General features: G+C 35.3%; 1 protein-coding gene across 1 annotated transcript in view; it reads right to left on the reverse strand.

Annotated features, from left to right (window-relative positions):
- Nucleotides 1-21,922, reverse strand: part of LOC149070146 (uncharacterized) — a 302,008-nt gene extending 280,086 nt beyond the window's left edge. Inside the window, exon 1 of the mRNA XM_089250240.1 lies at nucleotides 21,835-21,922. The gene's annotated coding sequence lies outside the window, so the exon portion shown is untranslated. The remainder of the gene's footprint in view (nucleotides 1-21,834) is intronic.
- Nucleotides 21,923-25,709: the final 3,787 nt, after the last annotated feature.

Genomic DNA, 25,709 nt, shown 5'->3' on the forward strand with positions numbered 1-25,709 from the left:
TGTTATAACTGAATTTGAGAGGAAAATGTAAAAATTATAAAATGTTATTGATAATTAATTAAATGAGATATATATTGACATTTAAAAAACTGAAACATCACCAATAAATAATTTTTATTTCCTTTTTTTCCGATTTACTATCGTGTTTCATTTTGAACACCAAATCAAATGTTATATTAATACACTCTATGGAATTCAATTTTATAACTTTAATTTTTAATATCAATACCATTTAAAAACTGAATCCCATTAATAATTCATAAACTTCTGTAATATTCATAAGATATTTCTTATCCATATGTTCTTTTTCTGAATGGTGTTATTTCATTTTAATTAATACAAATACAAAGGCCACAACAGGCAAAATTCCCAATTAGAATTTAATAATAAAATTTGCTGTTGAAGTTAATAATAAAATTAAATATCATAATAATATTTGAAAGAAAAACCAAGATTTTTTTTTATTGAATAACAACAACAAATTATTTTGGATTTTGTCCTCCATTTACTTCCGTATTTGGACATTTTGGTCGTTGATACGTATTTCTACGCCGATACATTATACATACAGTTAAACTTCTCATAACGGACACTCCCTGTTCGCGGACACCTCACGTTAACGGACATTTATTCGAGTTATGGATAGTCCCCGTGTTAGAGGATGAGATCTTCGGCACACTTGTCCGTTATCGAGAGGTTCCACAGTATTATTAGCCTAGAACGGTACAATTATTTAATCATTACACTCTGGCAGTCGAGTGGTTAGGGAGCACTGGTTACTCTGCAGATCTGGGTTCGAATCCCGTTTCTGGCAGGGATGTCTACTAACACTAATAAATTCCCTGGAAGGATCATGCTGATCCCTTGGGAATACGTGAGGATTACAGTAGTAAAAAAAAACAAAAACGTTTTTTTCATAGTTAGAAAAATTAATGGCAGCACACTACATATAACAAGCATTACACAGAAGCAAACTTCACATTAGGTTCACAACACGCCCACGTACATTCCAACATGCACCAATCCGTCAGAAGTTCCGCAAAAGAATATGGACGAGGTTCATGTGTGTGGTTTAATAGTATTATTATTTTTATTAGAGATATAAGCTACATACAACACACACATGTCTTTAAAACCAACTTAAATGATGGATGACTTTGTATAAAAACAATATGCAATTATATGGGATTGTTAAGTGATTGTTAGAAGAGTTATGAGTGGGAAAAAGTATTGTTGTTAGTACACATTCATTATCAACAACTTGCTCGAGAAGTTATTGCTGTAAGGAAGCCCGTATTTATGGTAAATTATACTCTGCGCATGTTGCACATGCCTAAATTAATCCACCTTATTTCAAGAGTTAGTGATAGCTAAAATTCTTTAAAAATTTCCGAACCATTCGCATCCATTAGCTAGAAAAAAAAAAAATTAAATAAATTATTGTTATTACCTACGAGTCACGAACCACTAAAATATTTCGCGTCTAAGTTCAAGCTTACGTACATAAATGGACGTTGAAACATCCATCGCAACAAAAATGGTACGAGAGCAAGCATACTCAGTACGTATTCCAGGTTTTTTCTTAATACAAAAATGACCTAAGGCCCAAAGAAAGGTTATGTCTCCTCAAAACCTTACCCACCCGTAGAGATTATTTTATAGCCGCTAATGTTTTCGGAATAGCACTTCTTTTAATGGACTAAGCGGAAAACCCCCTCTTTCTTTTATGCGTATGTACGAATATGTACGCAAATGCCCTCGATCTTTTAAAGCGTTTCTCGCGTTTCTCGTAGCATCCTACTGAGAGAGAACTCAACACTCGGAGAGTTTGTTGAACTTATTTATTGTTCTTTTCTGGTTGTTGTTGTTATTGGGCAAAGCATGTGCAGTTTCTAAAGTTCTTAATCTACGTTGCGACGCTTATTTTTATTAGTATACACCCTAAATCCCCCCGTAAAAAGGAAAGTTTGTGTGGATTTTTTTTGGTGGTTCCTTTTTATTACGTCAACCATGAATTAGTTTACCCAAGCAGGCAAGATCTTACGGGATACCGGGGCTTGGACACGGCACTCGACCAGGGCCGTCTTAAGAGCATCATGAGCGCCCCCCCCCGGGCCATGTGGTTTTTCTGAGGCCCTACCTTGTAAATTCTAGAAAATTTTTAACAGATCTAATTTTTGTGAGGCTCTTATTCTCTTGAGGCCCCCGGGCCGTGCCCGGGTGAGCCCATGCATTAACACGGCATTGCACTCGACATAGGAACCCAAAATTTTCAAAAACTATTTAAATTTAGGTGTCATTTTTTTCAAAAAAGAATTCTGTCAGATAAAATTTAATAGACCTCCCCCCACCCCCACCCTTCAAATTTTATGAACAAAATAGACAAAAATTACTTTTTTATTGACCCATTTTAATGACCCTACATGCAGCAAGTGTAAATAAAGTTACAAATAAATTTTTATTATCTGTCTGGAGCAATTGTTTGTAAAGCAAAATTAATTTCTAATGAAATTGAGATTTTTTTCGTTACTTGCGTGTAAAATTTGATTTCTGAAAAAGTATCCCTAGAAGCCTTATATGCGAAATATTTTCACGAAATTTTCTCACAGTGATTCAAAAAATTACTAGCTATTCAACAGAATAAGAACTCGAATATACGTGTTTAGGGGTTTATTATTTTAGAGATTATTTAAAGATAAAAAATTTTAATTTTTTTAAATCAAAAATCACATAATTTAATTGAATATAATATAATTTTTTCAATATTGTTTCACGGAAATCGACATTATTTCAAAGGATATTTAGTGCAGTTTTATTTTATTAATTTGAATTAGAGTGGTTCCAAACTTTTCGTGCATCAAGCACCCCTTAGAAATTCGAAGAAGGCGTGCATTAAAGGCTCTTTTGCTGGAAATGCAAATATGAGGCTTACCTACCAGAAATGCATGGCATATCCGCGTACCCCTAGAAATGTGTAGAATGTGTGTGTGTGTGTGTGCGTGCGTGTGTGCGTGCGCGCACTCGCTTCTTTACCGAATACTCGAGTAGGATGCTTGCGTAACCCTCGAAATGTGTAGAACAGACGTATTCCTAGAAATGCATAGGACGCTTGCTTACCCTCTATATGTGAGCATGACGCTTGTCTATCCCTAGAGACAGGATATATGCTTGAGAAACTCTTGAAATGCGCAGAAAAGATGTACTTTTAGAAATGCGCAGAAAAGATGTACTCTTAGAAATGCATAGAAGTCTTACTTACTGGAAATGCATGTAGAAAGCTTGGTTACTAGAAATGGGTTCTAGTAACCAAGGGCACAGGGGCCACAGGGGCACATAGTGCCGCTGTGGTGGTCGAGTGGTTATAGTGCCGGACTCGTGATGCGAGAATCCGGGTTCGAACCCCACAGTGGTGGTCGGCTGAAGTTGGTTTTCTGTGGTTCCCAACTTCAAGGCGCAAATGCGAGCCGATCTCCCCGTTAAAAAGTCTCGCCACAGAGAGCAACAGTCCTACAACGGTAAATCATTCAACCATAACAGTTCACTCATAGTTAGTAAAACTGGGGGCAGATGACAGCACTACACATAACAAGCATTACACAGAAACAAACTTTACGTCAGGTTGCACTACACGTACACGCACATTCCCGCATGTACCGATTCGTTGGGGGGTTCCGCGGGGGGGGGGGTGCATGTGTGGGTGTAGCAGTAGTAGGTAGGGGCTCGGGGATCCATGATGTTCTTAAGTCAGCCACCTCGTTGGGCAGTTTGCCTGTTGTGGCATTGTATTTGTATTTGTATATAAATGCCTAGAAAGCTTGGTTACTAGAAATGCCTAGAAAGCTTGGTTACTAGAAATGCCTAGAAAGCTTGGTTACTAGAAATGCCTAGAAAGCTTGGTTACTAGAAATGCCTAGTAAGCTTGCTTACTAGGAATGCATAGGAAGCTCTCCTAAATGAATGCATTGGATGCTTGCTTCCTCCCAAAACGTGAGTCGGACGCTTTTATAAAATACAATGTGTATCCCGAGACAAGATATCTTTTGTAACCCTTGAAATTACCCTTTTGTTACTAAAACCATAAGATATGCTCCCGTAACCCTTGAAATGTGTACCCCCCTTCCTAGAAATTCATAAGAGGCACGCTTACTAGAAATACATGGCAGATTCGCGCATCCCCTTTATATTGTGCCATAACTGAAAATTTTAACCAATTTTTTTTTTGCAATACTTTACTTCTTATTTCTGAAATTGCTGCGAATTTTTCGCGTACCTGACGCGTCACTGACCCCCCCCCCCAAAAGAGCACGCGTACCACCGATAACTACACTTTGATCTTATCCAAAAGGCACGCGTACTACCAGTCGGGAAGCCACAGAATCAGATGATAACCTACCGTTTTTTTATTTTCCTTGGCTACAAATCTCTCGTTATCGTTCGCTAATTGGTGAATAGATATCCTCATGGCTGGATAATTTAGATCAATTTAGGAATAAAGCCATCGGTGTTATTGACGGCCAGCTTCCGTTACGGGTAACCGTATACTTCCGCCTGCGTACCACTATATATATTACAGATGGATAAAGGAAGAACGGTTTTTTTACTCTTATTTACCTGTTTTGTTTCTTAGAATCGTTCATTACACAGCAAAAAAAAAGAGAGAAAAGTGTGTATTGTTTTATCAGTTTACAGCAACAACACTATGGTAAAAAAGGTCATTTAACTCTCTACCACCGCCGAGAGTTGGTCTTTATATAAGAAACTAAAAATGCTGCCAAACCTACTTTTGTACGGTTGAATAAGTATCTCATCAAGCAAGAAGTGACACAACACACACACACATTCACTCTCTATATGAACATGCAGTATAGAAGAGGTTATTGCTCTTAAATTCATGCAATACAGGAAAACATGGCCCGCAAAGAGGCACGAGGGTACTGTACTGTACTGATCTCAGTGTAGTACAAATGGTTGAAAGAAAATCAATGTTTAAATGCAATGACTTTCAAAATGCCTGGTAACTAACTGAAACGTCATAAATGTCGATTTATCGATGGGGGAGGCTGGGGAGGGGGAATGACATTGTCCACTTACTGTGGCTAAATCGGTGTTTCTTGACCTCTTTTGCCCATGGCCCCCTTTTGGGCCATATTTTCTTCTCGTGTCCTCATCTAACTCTCATCCGAGAGCGCGAGACCCTTCATATTTATTTAATTTTTTAAGTAAATTTAGAGTGAACAAAATTTTCATAATTAAATTCGATCTTTGGAAACCTGGGCTTTTGGGTTCCCTCTGGCGGAGATTCTATGTAGGGCCGTCTCTCAACATCACGGACGCCCGAACAAAGTGATGTTCTGGGAGCTAATACTAAACTGGAGATAACAGCTTACATACCTACTCTCGAAAAGCATCTAGGGTTCCTATGAACAAGATGCTCCCCCCCCCCCCCTGGATGGTTCTAATGTGTTTATACGGCACTAATTCTACGGACAGTTCTGCTGGATTTTAAAAGAGTAACACAATTTTGCTACAATTTATTTCACTTTAACCCCTTTATCTACTGCCGGTACGTTAGTGTTTCTTAGCCTTTATCAGCCCATGGCCTAACCATATTTTCTTCTCGTGGGCCCCTTGTCATATCCAGGGGCTCCTCTACCATCATTCAAGAATTCAAGAACGAGATCTTTTCTACTCATCAAATTAAGTTTAATCATAGTTCATAATGAGCGAAAAGTTTAGAAATTAGAACAGTGGGCCAGGTTCTGATCCAGAAGGCGTGTGATAATTCCTCTCTAAAGAACCAGATCCAACAAACCAACGCAAAATCACCCTGGATCCGCACCTATTCTGGGCTTCCTCCCTCCCTTCCCCCACCCTCTCTCAGTGAGCTTTCTTCTTGTAGGGTTTTATGCATGGCCGTCTTAACATCATGGTTACCCGGGCAAAGTGGTGTTCTGAGGCCCCCATACTTAACTGGAAGCAATAACTTATATACCCACGCTCAAAAATCATAGTACCAGATCTGATCATGCAGGTCCCCTATGGATGTGAAGCCCCTGATCAAGCCCAAATGTACCCATGTGTTAAGATGGCCCTGGATCTATGGACAGCTCTGCCTGGATTCTGAAAATTTTTCTCCACCATATTTGACTTGAATGCTTAATTTCTCCACTGCTCTCCGTGCAGCCCCCCTCTTCACCACTTATTATGGCTCCCTCTTTCATCTGATTTTCCACCGGTGTGGCCCCCCCCTAAAAATATCCCAGTATCGCAAGGGGACCATATAACCCCAGGATGAGAAACAATGCTCTAAAGCACCAGGTTACATAATAATATTTGTTACGTACTAACTAATTTGTAATTTTTATATTTTTCCTTTAATTAGAACTAAAATGACCTGTCAAATAATTTGCATAGTAATTAATTGTTATTGATAATTATTGTATTATATTATTATATTTCATTTGTATTTATTATAATTTTCTTCTTCTTATTCTACTTTTCATAATGTGGTAAATAAAGGGTAAAAGCCTTTATTTTTTCACGTCTAATTTTTCTTATGCTCCAAAGCTTTCAGTGGCTCACTTAGCCACCTGCCCTGGCTCCCCCTTTCACTCGATATTTACTCGGGGCTCCTTAGAATACCCTAGTATCACGGGGAGGGGGGGGAACATATGGTCCCGGGTTGAGAAATACTGGGGGTGAATAGTCTGAAACAGACTTTTGGTAGATTAACAGATATTGGTAAAACGAGTAACGGAGCAGTAGATCTACCACTCTTTGTTCTTACAGGCAATCTGGTCCTTAATCTCTTCCAGTATTTTAATTAAGGAACATGAGAAAGTGGTAGTTTGTTTCACGAAATTTGGACAAAAATTCGCCGAGGTATCAGTGATTGAATGTTTTTGATATTTTTCATGTCTTTTTTCGACGTCTTAAAAGTTCTTGGGATAGTTATGATATTTTGGCTCGGAAAAAGTGCCAAAACAGAGAATTTTATTGATATATGGGGTCAGACAGTGAACTAATTAGCCAGTGAGTGAACTGATGAGTCAGTGAGCTAGCAAATGAGTTTGTGAGTGAGAAAATAAGACAGTGAGAGAGCGAATGAGCTCTATATAACAGTGTTTTCCATAATATTAATTCAACATACTAGGTTGCTCACTCTGTTACACGCTCAATCACCAAGTCATGCACTTACTCTCGCTAGGTCATCCATTCTGTCACTCTTTTACTCACTAGATCACCAAGTCTACCACTGGGCTCGAGTGGTGTGGTGGTAAGATGCTCGTCTACCACCGTGAAGGTTGCTGTTACGGTCCTGCGTTCGAAGCAGAGGAAGGATATTGCTAAGATATTTTACCTAACGAACTTGAGGCAACCACCGATAGACAGCGCCTTCGTTTCCAACCCATCTTATTAATGGCAGTAAATTGCAATATAGCGATATGGCTAGAGTTGGTGTTTGGTGAAATAGTCTAACCACTGGGCCGCCCACTCACTCACCGGGTCACTTGCTCACTAACCATTCTATAACTGACTCACAAAAACCACTGTATCATTTACTGAATCCCTCACTCGGTCATTCCTCGCTCACTGACTCGCGTCGAACTGTTGTCGGTGAATTTTCCGTAAACCAAAAAAGAATATATTCAGTTACTAAAAATAAACATAAAGTTCAAAATTAATAAGTGCCATCTTTGACGTGAATTATTCTATTTCATTAGCTGAGACAAAAAAAAAAAATAATAATTTAATGGTGTGTCATATTACGTTGAAAACAGTAATGACTTTTCTAAGGGTGCGAGAGGATTACGACCTCCACTGTGGGAAACACTTTAAATTGATGGAATATAACGCACGTTGCCGAATTGTATCCATATCCATTCACAGAAACGAAAACAACAAGGAAAGAGAACAAGGAAACGGAGTCTATATCTATAATGATGTTTTACACTTTCACTGAGAAACGGCAAAAAAAAAAAAGAGCGATAGTGTGTGGAGAGATTATCATTATTACGTAATGTAATGAAATATATAATAGGACTCGGAGGCAATATTTTATGCCTACGCCGAGATACAAATCCCTGTAAAGCTATATCTTAATTGCTTCTTTTATGGATGAATTACGAGTCGTGTTGCCTCTCTTTATTTGTTTCCAACTTGTTTATTTACTTATTTACTCACTATTATCTATATACAGTACGCAGAGGTTGTTGAACTAATACATAATGTAGGTCAGTTTATAGTGAGTGAAACTCTATGACTTTTAATGTATATATCTATCTTCCTTCTTCTCTATAACCTTTCGATCATTATTACTATTATGGTGATGGTTATTGTGGTTAATCGAGTGTTTGATTCCATTAAGATTCTACGACGATTAATTTACCAATTTAATTGGTATTATGATTGTTGTCCCCCAAAAAAAGGTTCCATTTGATGTTTTAGTTGAATAAAACAAAATGTAAATTATATAACTGAGTAATTTAACAATGAAAAAGTATTTGACATATTAATTTTTATTTAATGGTCTTGAGGGGATGCTCAACCTTTTTCAGACCCCGGGCCCGGGCCAGATATACGATATTTTTGTCTTTCGCGGGTCAGAAACTGCCTATAAAGCGTGACTATATCAACCGTATTTTACGGGAGGTTCTGGCCGTCCCAACTCTTTTTAATGAAATTGCCAGTTATTAAAATCAGAAATTAGAAATTTAAAAAAAAAACTATTAAGCTCACGATTTATCGTCAAAAATTTACAAATTAAAAAAATTATTGATTTCAAAATTCAAAAAAACTTTAATTTAAAAATTACAAAAAACGGGAATTGAAAGTTTACAAATTTTTAATTCAAAATTTACAAAATTAACAATTTAAAAACTTAAGAAGTTTTAAACCTATTGAAAGAAATTCAAAATTAAAACTCAAAAATTCAAAACATACAAACTTAAAAATTTAGGAGCTTACAAACGTTGAAATTTCCAGATTTAAAAATTCAAAAGTTTAACAATTTAAAATCTTTCATATTTAAAAATTTTAAAGCTTACAAATTTTGAAACTTAAAAATTCAAAAGTCTAAAAATTTTGAAAATTAAAAATTAAAAATTTAAAATATTTTTGAAAAAGTACACTTCGTAAAATTGTCCATTTCAGATTGCATAATTCTCTCATTCCCTTATTTATGATCAAGAAAGATGAGCCAAATCGTTGTAATATGCATTCACAAATTGAGAATTTCTACAAAAACATATATCCGTAACGAACGAGTTACGAAAAACCCCGGATGCAATGAAAAACCGGAAATAACAGCTGAGAGTGGGAAAAAGAAACCGGAACACGCGTCGCACCTTTTCCATTTTTTTTTTTTCTCCAAAGACCCCGTGAATCGTCTAATCACGTGCAGAATCGCAATAAAAAAAATCAAATAAAATGAAAAAAAAATCTATATTTATTACGGCTTGATGTCACGGTCCCCACAAGGCCGTCCGCGGTATGATGTTGATGATGATGATGATATCTTGGCAGAAATATTCAAATAGGGAGCGCCAAAAACAAAACAAAAAATCACCGAAAACGTAACGAAAAACTTCGCCAAGAGAATAAAAGTGAAAAACCAGAAAAAAAAAAATCACGATGACATAACTTCAGAAACGTCATTTTCTTCCCTTTAGCTTCTCCGGTCAACGAACTTTCCTCGTAAAAAAGTGAAAAAAAATTCCCCCCCCCCCTTTCCCACATACATCGTGAGTAAAAGCATTTTTTCTTGCAACGTTTCTTGTAGAAAACACTCTTCTTTTCTTTAAAACGCCTTATAAAACGCGAGGCCTGGTGCGAATACAATTTCGCGGCTCCTTAGCCCCGATTTTATATACAGGGTGGGCAAAAAGTCCGCGTAGAAACTTTAAAAATTCATAAGAACCGGAAAAATAACCAAAATAAAAAACGGTTTGCAGGGTTAGCATCGCTGAATGAACGCCAGGGTCTCTGCCGCCGGACTTATCCCGTTGCCGAGATCTCTTCCAGCCCAGCTTCGGGGCAGAGTCTGGAACAAAGTGAGTGCACCTAACAGTCTGAGTGTGTAGCTAGTGTTGTATATGATATTTGAGTGCTGCCATCTATACTTCAAATTGTGAGTGAAGTGTAATGATTGAATATTTGTAACGTTGTAGGCCTGTTGCTCTCTGTGGCGAGACTTTTTAACGGGGAGATCGGCTCGCATTCGCACCTTGAAGTTGGGAACCACAGAAAACCAACTTCAGCCGACCACCACTGTGGGGTTCGAACCCGGATCCTCGCATCGCGAGTCCGTCACTATAACCACTCGACCACCACAGCGGCAGGGTTAGCATCGCTAAGTCACGGGAATTTTTTAAAACGCGGGAAAAAAATAACTCAGAAATAGCCGACAGGTGGCGCTGACGTAGACAAGTGAAAGAAAAATACGCAAATAATGAAAACAGAATGCCTCCAAATCGTTTATTACAGCATGACCACCACCAAGGGGATAACGCATTGCAGGCGATTCACAAATCCAGCTACGGCAGAGAGGGGGAAGGTCCACATGCACGGTTTGCAACGGTGAACTGATTGTGGATTAGGAGCGCAAGTTCTTATAATCGTCTCATTTGCATATTTCCATCGAAGTCACTCGTACCAGCGCCACCTACCGGCTGTTTTTGAGGGTTTTTTTCGTGTCTTACAAAAAATTCCCGCGACCTAGCGATGCTAACCCTGCAAACCATTTTTTATTTCAGTTAGTTTTCCGGGTTTTATTCATTTTTAAAGTTTCTATGGACTTTCTTGCCCATGCTGTATTTTCAGGGGGAAGGGGAATTAGGCTTTAAAGCATTCATGCCTTATCAAAGAATATACACAGGAATGATCGAAAATATTTATTCACCAATGAAAATTCAGAATTACTGAAAATTCAGAATTAATGAGAAAATTAATTCCCCAGAATTGATTGAAATTGAGAACTGATAGGAGAAAATATCCAGAATTCATGAAAGAAATAATTCCAGAATGCATGAGAAAGAAATAATTCCAGAATTCATGAGAAAGAAATAATTCCAGAATTCACGAGAAAGAAATAATTAAAGAATTCATGAGAAAGAAATAATTCCAGAATTCATGAGAAAGAAATAATTCCAGAATTCATGAGAAAGAAATAATTCCAGAATTCATGAGAAAGAAATAGTTCCAGAATTCATGAGAAAGAAATAATTCCAGAATTCATGAAAGAAATAATTCCAGAATTCATGAGAAAGAAATAATTCCAGAATTCATGAGAAAGAAATAATTCCAGAATTCATGAGAAAGAAATAATTTCAGAATTCATGAAAGAAATAATTCCAGAATTCATGAGAAAGAAATAATTCCAGAATTCACGAGAAATAAATAATTCCAGAATTCATGAGAAATAAATAATTCCAGAATTCATGAGAAAGAAATAATTCCAGAATTCACGAGAAAGAAATAATTAAAGAATTCATGAGAAAGAAATAATTCCAGAATTCATGAGAAAGAAATAATTCCAGAATTCATGAGAAAGAAATAATTCCAGAATTCATGAGAAAGAAATAATTCCAGAATTCATGAAAGAAATAATTCCAGAATTCATGAGAAAGAAATAATTCCAGAATTCATGAGAAAGAAATAATTCCAGAATTCATGAGAAAGAAATAATTCCAGAATTCATGAGAAAGAAATAATTTCAGAATTCACGAGAAATAAATAATTCCAGAATTCATGAAAGAAATAATTCCAGAATTCATGAAAAAGAAATAATTCCAGAATTCATGAGAAATAATTCCAGAATTCATGAGAAATAAATAATTCCAGAATTCATGAGAAAGAAATAATTCCAGAATTCACGAGAAAGAAATAATTAAAGAATTCATGAGAAAGAAATAATTCCAGAATTCATGAGAAAGAAATAATTTCAGAATTCATGAAAGAAATAATTTCAGAATTCATGAGAAAGAAATAATTCCAGAATTCATGAGAAAGAAATAATTCCAGAATTCATGAGAAAGAAATAATTCCAGAATTCATGAGAAAGAAATAGTTCCAGAATTCATGAGAAAGAAATAATTCCAGAATTCATGAAAGAAATAATTCCAGAATTCATGAGGAAGAAATAATTCCAGAATTCATGAGAAAGAAATAATTCCAGAATTCATGAGAAAGAAATAATTTCAGAATTCACGAGAAATAAATAATTCCAGAATTCATGAAAGAAATAATTCTAGAATTCATGAGAAAGAAATAATTCCAGAATTCATGAGAAAGAAATAATTCCAGAATTCATGAGAAATAAATAATTCCAGAATTCATGAGAAAGAAATAATTCCAGAATTCACGAGAAATAAATAATTCCAGAATTCATGAGAAATAAATAATTCCAGAATTCATGAAAAAGAAATAATTCCAGAATTCATGAGAAATAATTCCAGAATTCATGAGAAATAAATAATTCCAGAATTCATGAGAAAGAAATAATTCCAGAATTCACGAGAAAGAAATAATTAAAGAATTCATGAGAAAGAAATAATTCCAGAATTCATGAGAAAGAAATAATTTCAGAATTCACGGGAAAGAAATAATTTCAGAATTCATGAAAGAAATAATTTCAGAATTCATGAGAAAGAAATAATTCCAGAATTCATGAGAAAGAAATAATTCCAGAATTCATGGGAAAGAAATAATTTCAGAATTCATGAGAAAGATATAATTCCAGAATTCATGAGAAAGAAATAATTTCAGAATTCACGAGAAAGAAATAATTTCAGAATTCATGAAAGAAATAATTCCAGAATTCATGAGAAAGAAATAATTCCAGAATTCATGAGAAAGAAATAATTCCAGAATTCATGAAAGAAATAATTCCAGAATTCATGAAAGAAATAATTCCAGAATTCAGGAGAAAGAAATAATTCCAGAATTCATGAGAAAGAAATAATTCCAGAATTCATGAGGAAGAAATAATTCCAGAATTCATGAGAAAGAAATAATTCCAGAATTCATGAAAAAGAAATAATTCCAGAATTCATGAGAAAGAAATAATTCCAGAATTCATGAGAAAGAAATAATTTCAGAATCAAATCACTTCAAGCTGAGACACCTTGTTTTTAGTACCGTCAAACCGTGAAACCCGGTGCGGCGACACCCCCCTAAGGGCGGCTTTGCTTAAGATAATCGTGGATTTCTTACAGAATTGAAATTTAATTTAATTGAAATTTAAATTTGGAGAAAAAATTTTCCCCGCCTAAATGAGTAATTTTTAATGGCTGCCTACGCGTGTTCTAATTTTATTCCATGGTAATTACGGGGAAAAAATTATTTTTGCGAAAACTGTAATTATTTGAATTAACGGAGTGTTTAGTTTCTCTCAGACACTAAAATATTATTTTCTGCTTTTTTAATGAGTTTCTACAGTTTATGCTTCGTTGCCTTTTCTTGTTCTTCCGTATAATTTTTTTTTTAATGTAATAATTTCCTTGTAGTTCTCTTTATAGTAACTGCCGCAATGAATTTTTTATAAATTGATGGATGTGTTATGCCAAGAAATTCTACGAAAATAGATGATGATGATGTAAATTTTTTTTTCTATAGAGTCATTTATGAAGTAGCCGCATTCATATAAATTACATGGTATAAATCAAGGGCGCCTAACCTTTAGCAGAGTGTGGGGCCACTTCATCGATTCGAAAACGTGCCGCGGGCTATTTTATTGAAATTCAGATATATTCATCTATGTCTTCAATGCCGTGGGCCACATTTGGCCCTCGGACTTCTTGTCGTGGCCCACCGATCATTTTCAGGGAATGGTTAAAAACAGAAAAACGATGAATTCTAGAACTAATGGAGGAAATAATTTCGGAATAAATGGAAGAAATAATTCTGGAATAAATGGAAGAAATAATTCTGGAATAAATGGAAGAAATAATTCTGGAATAAATGGAAGAAATAATTCTGGAATAAATGAAAGAAATAATTCTGGAATAAATGAAAGAAATTATTTCAAAATTATAGACAGTTCAGAATACACTGAAAGAAATAATTAAAAAATTTTTGGAACAAATAATTTTTAGAACTAGTGAAAAAATAATTTCGCAATTTCTGATATAAATTATTTCACAATCAATAAAAGAATAACTGCATAATTAGTAAAAGAAATTATTTCAAGGTAAATTGAGAAGGAAAATAATTTCAGAATTACCGAAATAAATAATTAAAGAATCATTCAAAGTGATTTCAGATTGAAACAAATTCTAGAATTAATTAATTTAACCAGTCATTAGTCAAAATTTTTTTTTTAAAAATTAGTGATAACAATTATTCCGGAACCAATAAAAATCGATAATTATTAAAAGAAATAACTTCAGAATGCATAAATGAAGCCTTCAGTTATTTTTGTCCCTTCTTAACTCGGGGCGGGGGGGACCCCATTGATCCCTTCAAATAGATGTGACTAAAGTACATAAATTGGTGGACCGCGGGCTTCGTGGTAAGTTTTAATTTGGCCCGCCGTGTCTGAGAAGTTGAAGACCTCTGATCTACGTCATAGAATCAAGCAAAGATATTGGTTCAAAAGGGTGTCGCGGACCACTTAGGTAATCTGGAACAGCACCGCAGATAACTTACGTGATTTGTAAATGCGCCGCGGATCACTTAAATGATCTGGAAATGTTCCGCTGGCAGCTTACGTGATCTGGAACTGCGCCGGGGGTAACATAAGTGATGTGAAACTGCACCGAGGGTCGCTGAAATGCTCCGAAAAACTGACTGCGAGTCACTAAAGTAATCTATAAATGTGCCGCGGGTCGCTTGGATGGTCTGTAAATATGTCGCCAGCTGCTTGATTGATTTAGAACTGCGCCGTAAGTAATTTTAGTGATGTGTAACTTTTCTTTACTTTTATTACCAGACGCGCCTTGGATGTTAAAGTGGTAAGATACTCGTCTAAACCATGAAGATTTCCATCAGGTCCACCGGTTCGATCCAGCTAAAAAGAACATGGATAACAAATTCTTTCTTGACGAACCTCAGGCGACCACCGATAGATGGCAGCTTCATTTTCAACCCAGCTCTACCGGCAGTAAATTGCTGCATGGCGATATGACCCGAATTGATGCACTGTAAAGTTCTACGTGAGGGCGCAGTTGCAAGATGCTCGTCTGCCGTCACGAAGGCTACCGTCAGGTCCGCGGTTTCGATCCCGGGGAGGACATGGATCAGGGGTTCTTGACCGTTTTTAGCCCCGACCAAAAATTAACAACAGGATAAGGTTCGCGACACATGGCACTGTTTGTTTTTCGAAATTAGTGAAACCAGTGACGCAATAAGTGCATTAATTAATAACAGGACTGTAAGTAAGTTTGTACGACTCATCTAGGAAGCCTCTGCGAATCATGTTCGGGTTGTGACCCGTAGCTCTAGAATCCTTGGCTGTGAGAGGTTTTGTACGACCCGTTTCGTGAATCAAGTTCGGGTCGCTATCCATAAGTTAAGAATCCCTGACATAACCGATTACGGTGTGTGGTTTCGTTTCTTTTTTACATCGCTCTGTATATTCGGTCAGTGGCGTATTTACAGGGGGTTATCGGGCTATAGCCCAGGGCGGCAAATTTTAGGAATAGTTGGCCGAGAAAATTGGTACAATGGAAGAAGGACGACAAAATTTGTATAAACCTCAATAAATCCGCCTCTGCTCAGACAACAAGGGATTGATGAGATCAGTGAGGGACTAAGAAAATGAGAAAATGACATAAAGAGTTTGCAAGCACGTGAGTGATCAAAAGGAATGACCTACAGAACGAGGGACGAAGTCGGTGAGTGACCTAGAGCGTGTGCAAGCTTGTGAATAGCTAAAAGAGTGACCCAGAGAATATGAAAGCATTTCAATAACCAAAAGAGTGACCCAGAGAATATGAAAGCGTTTCAATAACCAAACGAGTGACCTGGAGTGTGTGCAAGCATGTCAATGACCAAAAGAATGACACAGAGCAGCGGTCCTGAACCTTTGCTCCACGTCGCCCTTGGGGCTGCAGGTGCGTTCCCAGGGGGCTCCGTGACAGCTCTAGGACCATAAAATAAATCAGTAAATCTGATAAATAAAAAAACAGCCTGTGGAGCTCCGCCTCAAAAATTATGTACCAAAAAGGGCTCCTCGAGACAAAAAAAAAGGTTGAAAACCGGTGACCCCTACAGCATGTGTAAAGAAGGTGCAAATGAACAAAAGAGTGACCTAGAGCGTGTGCATGTATGTGAGTGACCGAAACAATGTGCAAGCATGTGAATGTTTAAAAGAGTGTGTGAGCATGGGAGTGATCAAAAGAGGGACTTAAAGAGTGTGTGAGCATGGGAGTGATCAAAAGAGGGACTTAAAGAGTGTGTGAGCATGGGAGTGATCAAAAGAGGGACTTAAAGAGTGTGTGAGCATGGGAGTGATCAAAAGAGGGACTTAAAGAGTGTGTGAGCATGGGAGTGATCAAAAGAGGGACTTAAAGAGTGTGTGAGCATGGGAGTGATCAGAGTGTGTGAGCATGGGAGTGATCAGAGTGTGTGAGCATGGGAGTGATCAAAAGAGGGACTCAGAAACACAAATGTACTTGCGGCAAGGGAGTGTGGGGGGTTGGGTTAAGCGGGCTATAGCACAGGGTGGCGAATTAGAGGAAAGAACAGTTAAGAAAATTAGACTAAAATAGGAGAAGGGCGGCAAAATTCGCGTAGCCCGCAAGCCATAAAACGCGCCTCTGCATTCGGCCATTCGATATGGAGTGACATTTCAAAAATAAGACCGATCACACGTGCTTCAAAGCATGTCTATTTTTTTTTTTCATCTACGTTTCGTCGTATTTCATGCATTCATTCACGGTTTGGCATTCACTATATCAGCCAGAGTCTAAAGACAAGTGTCTTAAGTGGGGGAGGGGGTGAACGTATTAACCGAAGCGCTGTCACTCCACGCTTTCGAAAATGTCTTCATAGGAAGAAGAGGAGGAGGATGAGAGAGAGAGTGCATTTATATTATAACACGCGCCAACGATTGTTAAGTAGCGATTCGAAAACTCATTTACTGGTCAATAAACGACACCCGGATCACAAGAGCGTTCGAGTATCACTTGAACACAAATACCGAATGACCATTAAAGGCATCCGTGGCTGACCCGTGAGATTACACGAGTCGTTGGACACGACTCCTGAGTTTTTATAGTTTCACAGTCCAGCGGGCGTTTATGTGTAGAGCTACATATATCATTTAAGTATTTCCCCTCGTTTGAGACATTAGTGCATGGGATGTACTTAAATATGCTTTTGTTAGGTAGAACCCAATTTTTTCTCGATATCCTTTTCCTTATAGACCAGGAAATCCCGAAAGTTTCACGTTCGGGGGAAGGGGGAACCCCTTAGGACATTGGTGTTCAAAAAACATGGCGCCCGCGGGCCACATTTGCTCCGCGGAGCTGTTCGCCGTGGCCCACCGAACATATTTAAGAAGTGGCTTTAAACATTGAAGAAGACGATTAAGAAAGCAATAATTTGATTACAAACACAGGCAAGTGAAAAACGAAATCCGAGGTCCAAACAGTTTTTAGGGGAAAATTCGGCCTCTAAAAAGGCATATCTACTTATGGAATTCACAGAAAAATTCTGAAACATACCTTCATGAAGAAATAATTCCAGAATTTATCAAAGAAATAATTTTAGAATTTATCAAAGAAATAATTTCGAAATTAATGAAAGAAATAATTTCGAAATTAATGAAAGAAATAATTTCAGAATTTATCAAAGAAATAATTTCGAAATTAATGAAAGAAATAATTTCAGAATTTATCAAAGAAATAATTTCAGAATTTATCAAAGAAATAATTTCAGAATTTATCAAAGAAATAATTTCAGAATTTATCAAAGAAATAATTTCAAAATTAATGAAAGAAATAATTTCGAAATTTGAAACAAATAATTTCTAAATTAATGAAAGAAATAATTTCAAAATTAATGAAAGAAATAATTTCAAAATTAATGAAAGAAATAATTTCAAAATTAATGAAAGAAATAATTTCGAATTAATGAAAGAAATAATTTTAGAATTTATCAAAGAAATAATTTCGAAATTAATGAAAGAAATAATTTCAGAATTTATCAAAGAAATAATTTCAGAATTTATCAAAGAAATAATTTCGAAATTAATGAAAGAAATAATTTCGAAATTAATGAAAGAAATAATTTCGAAATTAATGAAAGAAATAATTTCAGAATTTATCAAAGAAATAATTTCAGAATTTATCAAAGAAATAATTTCAGAATTTATCAAAGAAATAATTTCAGAATTTATCAAAGAAATAATTTCAGAATTTATCAAAGAAATAATTTCAGAATTTATCAAAGAAATAATTTCGAAATTAATGAAAGAAATTTCTGAATAATAATTGTAATTCGGAATGATTCAAAAAAAATAATATCGGAATTGTTGAACGGAAAATAATTTCGAAATGATAGAAATAAAATTCGAAATTAGAGAAAGAAATAATTTCAGAAATTTCAGAATTTTTCAAATAAATAATTTCAGAAATTAATGAAAGAAATAATTTCAGAAATTAATGAAAGAAATAATTTCAGAAATTAATGAAAGAAATAATTTCAGAAATTAATGAAAGAAATAATTTCAGAAATTAATGAAAGAAATAATTTCAGAAATTAATGAAAGAAATAATTTCAGAAATCAATGAAAGGAATAATTTCAGAAATCAATGAAAGTTAAAATCAATAATTTGAGAATTTGGAAAAAAATAATTTCGAAATTATTTTTCGAAATCACGGAACCCTTAAGAATGAAATTAGATATTATATATGTTACATTAAATGTGATAAATGCGGTTATTATGCATAATCACCGAGTATTTTGGTAAGTTTGATAAATTTGCCTAAACTTTTACCATTTTTACCGACGATTATGCATACAACTCAAGTGTCGCGTCGTTGGTAAACATGATAAATCATAGTATATGATATACTATACATGATAATTCATACATGTATTGTTATATCGGGTGCTATCATAAAATTTGTTATCATTAGATCGGGATCCAACTATATTCATGATACATTCTAGACTCATCTGGAATTTTTTTCGTATTTATCACATTTATCAATTACACAAAGGGGTATTATGCATAATCACAGATAAAAGCGGAAATGTTCAAGTACTTGTCAAATTTACCAATGGCACTTGGTTATTATGCATAATCGCCAGTAAAAGCGATAATCCTTTCAGTATTAATTAAATTTACTAAGGACGCTTGGTCATTGTGCATAATCTCCGGTAAAAGTGATAATTTTTTCAGTATTTATAAAATTTACAACGAGAGAGAGAGAGATTGTGGTCATGCATAGTCCCCGGTTAAAAAATGATAAATTTAACAAACTCTAACCACAAGACGGTATTGGTAAGTATGTGTAATAACCGATTCATATCACATTTACTGTAACATGTATATTTAATGTCTCCCGGCATTTCTGCTCTATGTCAAAGTGCTTCGGTGGCACCTTCAATCGATTGGAATGACGTTAACAAATGCCTTGTAGCACCCCCTGTCTGATTTCAAGCCGCTTCAGAAAGTGTCTTGCCGTACTGAATGAGAATGAATCACAGCTCTAATTAATACCTGAAATTGTGCCGTGTCACCCCCCTGTCCAGACTCACGGAACTCTTTGGGAATTCCAATATCAGACCTTTATGGGAATTAAATCGGATATTAGTAGACTTTTATACATATAATAACAAAAATTTATTAATGCCAAATTGCTATCAAATACTTCAAAAGTGACTCGAATAAATCATTTTTTCACACATTTTAGTAATTATTTGTATTGATTGTAAGTATTAAGTAATTTATCCGTTAGATTAATGTGACGAAATACACTTTTTATACTGAGTAAATATTAATAAATAGGGTCCTAAGGGGCCGTTAAAGTATTGCGTCAGCAAATTTTTAGCAATTAAGACCCCCTCCCATCCTGTCCGCAAAAATCAGCAAACTTCTGACCACCCCCCCACCCTTGTCAGCAAAATTTCGTCAGCACTGCCCCTACCTCCTAACGCATATTGGTAGGATCAGGAACGTAAGCCGGAGGGGGTTTCGTGCGTCTCCCCCCCCCCCCCCCCAGACGAAAAAAAAAAATTTTATGCAAAAAAAAAATTAAAAAGAAATTAAAATTTCGAAAGAAAATACCTTTATATGTTATTATAATCGATTTCCGTTAATTTCAATGCTATTTGAAGGGTAAAAAACTCAAAATTTATCTTTAAAAAATGCATGGCGACCCGCCCTTCAAGCCATATATGGTAAATTCCTTGACCACCGGTCCAAATGTGGCCTTGAAGATTATCTGCCGTCCTCCGTCAAACCCAATTTTGCAAAAATGAACTAACCGGTACGTTTACAGGTCGCTTAAATGGCCAGTGGCACAATTCCAGAGCATTTAAGTGGCCCGTGGCACGTTTTCAGATCACTGAAGTAGGCCCGTGGCACATTGAAAGATCACTTAAGTAACCCGTGACACAGTTCCAGAACACTTAAACGATACGTGGCACATTTAGAGATCCCTTGAGTGACACGTGGCACAATTTTAGAGCACTTAAGCGGGCCCCCTAGTGAGGTTTCACATCACTCAAGTTACCCGCGGAACATTCCCATATAATTTAAGTGATTCGTGGCATAATTACGTATCAATTAAGTGATGCGTTGCACAGTTCCAGATAACTTAAGCGGCCCGGACACATTTCCATAGCACATGAAGGATCCGTGAAACATTTAGAGACCGCTGAAGTGGCCCTGTAAGGGATTTATCATCAGGGAGAATGTAAGTTCAGGTGCCCACAAACCAGCGAAAGATTTTTCGCGTTTTTGGCGCACCGAGTAAGATGCCATTAATTTCATATTTTCATAAAATGTGGCTGATGACGTAAGCATCATTCAAACCCCCTACCCTCTTGTCATCAAAAGTCAGCAAATCGGAAACCCCCTTCCCCGCCTATCAATGCTGACGTAATACTTGAATGACCCCTAAGAAAAGAATTTTATAATTTAATGAGCGGTGATTATAAAAAATAAGGCATTGATATACAGGGTGTCCTGTAAGTGATGATGTTGCCTTTATCTCATCAACCGTTGGTCGTAGAGATGTAGTTTCAATTTAAAAAAAACGCTCAAAAGTGTTCAACAATTGCCCTGTATCAGTTTTGAGAGTGATAATAACAGTGTCACACAAAATAAAAAAAAATCTAAATTATTATACGGTCCCCCCCGTTCTCTAACTTCCAATTGAAAAAATTGTTGTCCAGTTTCTTCTGAGCACAACAAAACACAATCCCATGTTTTTACCCCAATATTCACTGAGATATTTGAATTCAAAAAAACCAGAGAAAGATTAGGAAAAGCACAGCAAAAACGAACGGACAACGCTTCTTTCCCTCATTTATACCTTATCCTCTCAACTTTTCTTCGATTTTTGAATCGGAATATTTCAGCGAATATTGCACTCAAAAACATTGGATACTTTTTGTTGAACTCAGAAAAAACAAGGCAACTACTTTCTTATTGGATGTTATAGGACAAGGGGCCATATAAAAATTTATATATTTTTTTATTTTGTGACACATTGCTATTGTCACTCTCAAAACTGATACAGGGTAATTTTTGAACACCTTTTAAGCATTTTTTAAACTGAAACCATACCTCTATGACGAGCGGTTGATGAGATAAATTATCACTTACAGGACACCCTGTATAAAGAATCTGCTATTAATATAAGTATAGGTACACTCACCTTTGGAATGAGTAGATATATCAACAAAGAGGGAATAATCCAATAACGACTACATGTATGCGAAAAAATAAGTCCAGCAAAAGGTGTTCTCAAGTTGAGTTTGTAGCGTAAATAATGTATGTCTTTATCATTTTTATCATGTTACACAATCGATTACTGAACGTTTTCCGGACAAAACCTGCGTAAAAAAAAAAATTAATTAATCTTCGAAAGCTTGAAATGCATGAAAATGTTTAGCGCAGGCGTATAATTACTATGTATCACAGAGGTTGCCATGTAAGTGCTAATTCGGTTTTTATCTGATCAACCGTTTGTCGTAGAGGTGTGATTTTAATTTTGAAAAATGCTGAATATGCGTTCAAAAATTACCTTGTACCAGTTCCGAGAGTGAGAATAGTGTCATGATATAAAAAAATTAAATTTTTACACGGTCCCCTTGTCCTCTGACTTTCAAAAATAATTCCACGTTTCAAACTGCAATATTTGTTGAGATATTTTGATTAAAACCGGAGATAAGTTTGGAAAGAACAGCACAAATGGGGGTAAAGGCGCGCTGTCCGTTAGTATATATATGCTGTTCCTTCCCAACTTTCTTCTGGTTTTTGAATTCAAATATTTCAGTGAATATTGCAAATAGAGATGGATTTTTTTTTTTAACCTCTGTAGAGACAGAGCAAGAAATTTTTAATTCGGATTTAGAGGAAAGAGCGACAGTATAAAAGTTTAGTTCTTTTTATTTTGTGACACACAGTATAAAATTTCAGATATCCAATGCCACTCTCGAAACTGGTACAGAGAGATTTTATAACATATTTTGAGCATTTTACAAATTAGAATCATACCTCTACAACTAACTATTGATGACGTAAAAGCCGAATTAAGACTTACAGTACTAATATAAATGTTACTGTACTAAACATGAAAAGATATATGCACATATATGCCTTTACGATTTATTTCATTTTTCAGGGCCGTGATTAAAATTTCTGTCGGGAGGCCCGAACTTCATTTTGCCATTGTAAAATTTCATAAACCCACAACAAAGTTTACCTTCCGAAATATTTCCAGGTAAAAATAATTTAAACTCTTAAACAAACTAATTTGGACGCCCTACAAGATTTACTGTCCAGGGCAGTTGCTTCTCTCTGTACCCCCCTTCTTAGTTTTGCCGCCTTGCCTTAATCATACGCTATATTTTTACTATAATTTTTTTTTCTGATATTCTAAGTTCATAGTCCATGTACCTCTGGAGGTCCGTGGACCATTTTCTGAAAATAATGTAGAATGAAGTTCGCTGTCTCTCTCTCCCTCAATAAAATAAAGTTATTTTATTCTTTTTTTTAATAGAAATATCATTAAAAATACTATTTAATAATTGATTTATTCCAAATGTTTTACACATGTTCTTGATTGTATGTGCTATCCTATACTGGTATAAAGAGTTTTACATATCTTAGATACTTAAGTTTTTGTAAATTTTCAAAAAAATTCATTAAAAACAGTTGCGCGCATGATAAAGTACCATGACATCAATATGTAACTGAATAAAAATTTTTGGAATTTTATATTTTAATTTTAAATAAGATTGAGTCAATGAAATCTCAACCATTTGCTTCATTTCATGAATTGAACATTTTCCTTTATTTTTAATCAATTTTTATTCAATTGCATTGACGTCATGGTATTTTATCATGTGCGCAAGCTGCTTTTAATTCATTTTTTTGAAAACTTACAAAAACTTAATATCTAAGATATGTGAAACTTTATACCAGCATAGGATAGCACATACAATCAAGAACATGTGCAAAAAATTTGGAATAAATCGATGCGTTTAATAGTATTTTTAATGATATTTCTAAGAGAGCATAGTTTTTCACCATGTTAAAAGGTATGAGAACCCCTCAAGCTTATATTGTCGTCTAAATACTAAATAAGAAGAAACATACATTAGATATAAAAATATAAAAATTGAAACAATCATTAATTATTGAAAAATAATTACAAAAATCGTTTTTCTTCCAGAAAATAAAAATTAATTGACAAAAAAAATATAATATTTTCCATAAATGAAAGGAAAAAACGGTTTAAATAAAATGTTTTCTAATAATCAATTAAGGAAAATTGTTTACTTAAGAACCATTTATAGAACAAAAATGTGATTATATTCGTAGTTGAGTTTGTGTTCAATTTGATTATATTTTTATTACGAACATCGTTGTATTTATTCTATTGAAAAAACATCGGCTATAAAAAGCTCATTACCGTTACATCGAATTGATTACGTGATGGTTATGCGACGTAATTTCTATAAACAGCTCTGAATAACTCCAAGAGGTTCTAAACAAAGGATTAACGTTTCTTTCCTCCCCCCCCCCTCCCCCCAACTTTTTATCCTAAACCGAGATTTAGTTCCGCATAATAATTATAACAATAAATCTAAATATAAATTTACAACGGTAAACATTAATAAAAATAGATAGCACTTTGCTCGTAGGGTTAGAGGACATTTGCGTAGGAAAAATCGCAGTAGCACAGTTGATATGATGCCCGTTTACAGCGGTCAACGACTCTACTTTGAAAGTCGCAATAGGCGGAAGAGACAACGAAAAGAATGACGTTGTATGTATGTATAATAGTTTTTTTTTCTTTATTATTGTTATTGTATTTCCATTGAAATAGAAGCAGTAAAAAGTGTCGTCGGAATCTTTTTCGTCAGTAAACACACAAACTTACATAAAAATTGCGAAATACTTTCTCAGATTATGTCATACGGATACGCTTCCTGAATGCTGTGTGTGTTTGCAAGAAGAAATTCACGCGTTATAAAATACGCAGAAAATGCTCATTTTAAAAATATAGAAGAAGTACCCTATTATTATTATAACGTGTTTAAGAGACCCCCTTTTTGCCAGAAATTGGGTCCCGAGAAATAGGAGGGGGGGGGGGGGCTTCTTATACATGGATAGTATTACAGTAGAACCTCTCGATAACGGACACCTATGGGACCAAAAATTTTGTCCTCTAACGGAGAGGTACGATATACAGCATAACTTCGTTTACACGACTTTCACATTTATACGGCGTTTGGCTTCGGTCGAAATTAGTTCTTATACATTTCAATGGTAAAATGTGCATGTGTTGCACGTAAAAGTGATATACCGGTGATTATGCATAATCACCAATCATCTCGATAAAGAAACTTATTAAGTTTCACTACATTCATCACTTTTACCGGCGCGATCATGCATAATTCCCGAATGAAGTTGGAAAGTCATAAATATGGAAAAATTTATAACCTTTCTTCTTTTCTATACACGAATTAATTATTTTTACCCGTACATTATACGTGCACTGCGCACATTTTGCAACAAAGACTACATTAAATTAAAATTATTTTGAAGGTGATATAAAACCATTCATAATAACTTTGTCTTGTAATGTTGGCTTTCTTCACACTTAACAACAACAAAAAAAAACTTAAATTACCATTGGAATTCACCATCCTGGACTATAATTATGTTCAGTTAATTGTAATTAATTGATGGGTTATCATATTTACCAACACGAACTTGGGATTAAACAGAATCTCAGTTAAATATGATAAATTCTTGATTTATGGCAAAAAATTAATAAATTAAAGTTTGGGAACAATTTAGAATTTACTTGATTTTACTGTGCGCTATCGAAAGAGTTACCACGTTATTAAAGCCCTAGTCCACGGAACGGGGATCAGAAAAGTGGGAGGTTCAACAGGGGAGGTTTCACAACTGTAAATATATATCTTTGCAATTTTTTTACAAATTTCGATCACAAAAAATTCAGGGGGGGGGGGGTTCCCTTACGTATTTTTAAATATACGAGTACCCAAAAATTGC

The sequence above is a fragment of the Pholcus phalangioides genome, unplaced genomic scaffold (assembly GCF_987345545.1).
Source record: "Pholcus phalangioides strain wild (caught in Gottingen) unplaced genomic scaffold, Ppha-v1.0 ptg000022l_1, whole genome shotgun sequence".
Classification (NCBI taxonomy): Eukaryota; Metazoa; Arthropoda; class Arachnida; order Araneae; family Pholcidae; genus Pholcus; species Pholcus phalangioides.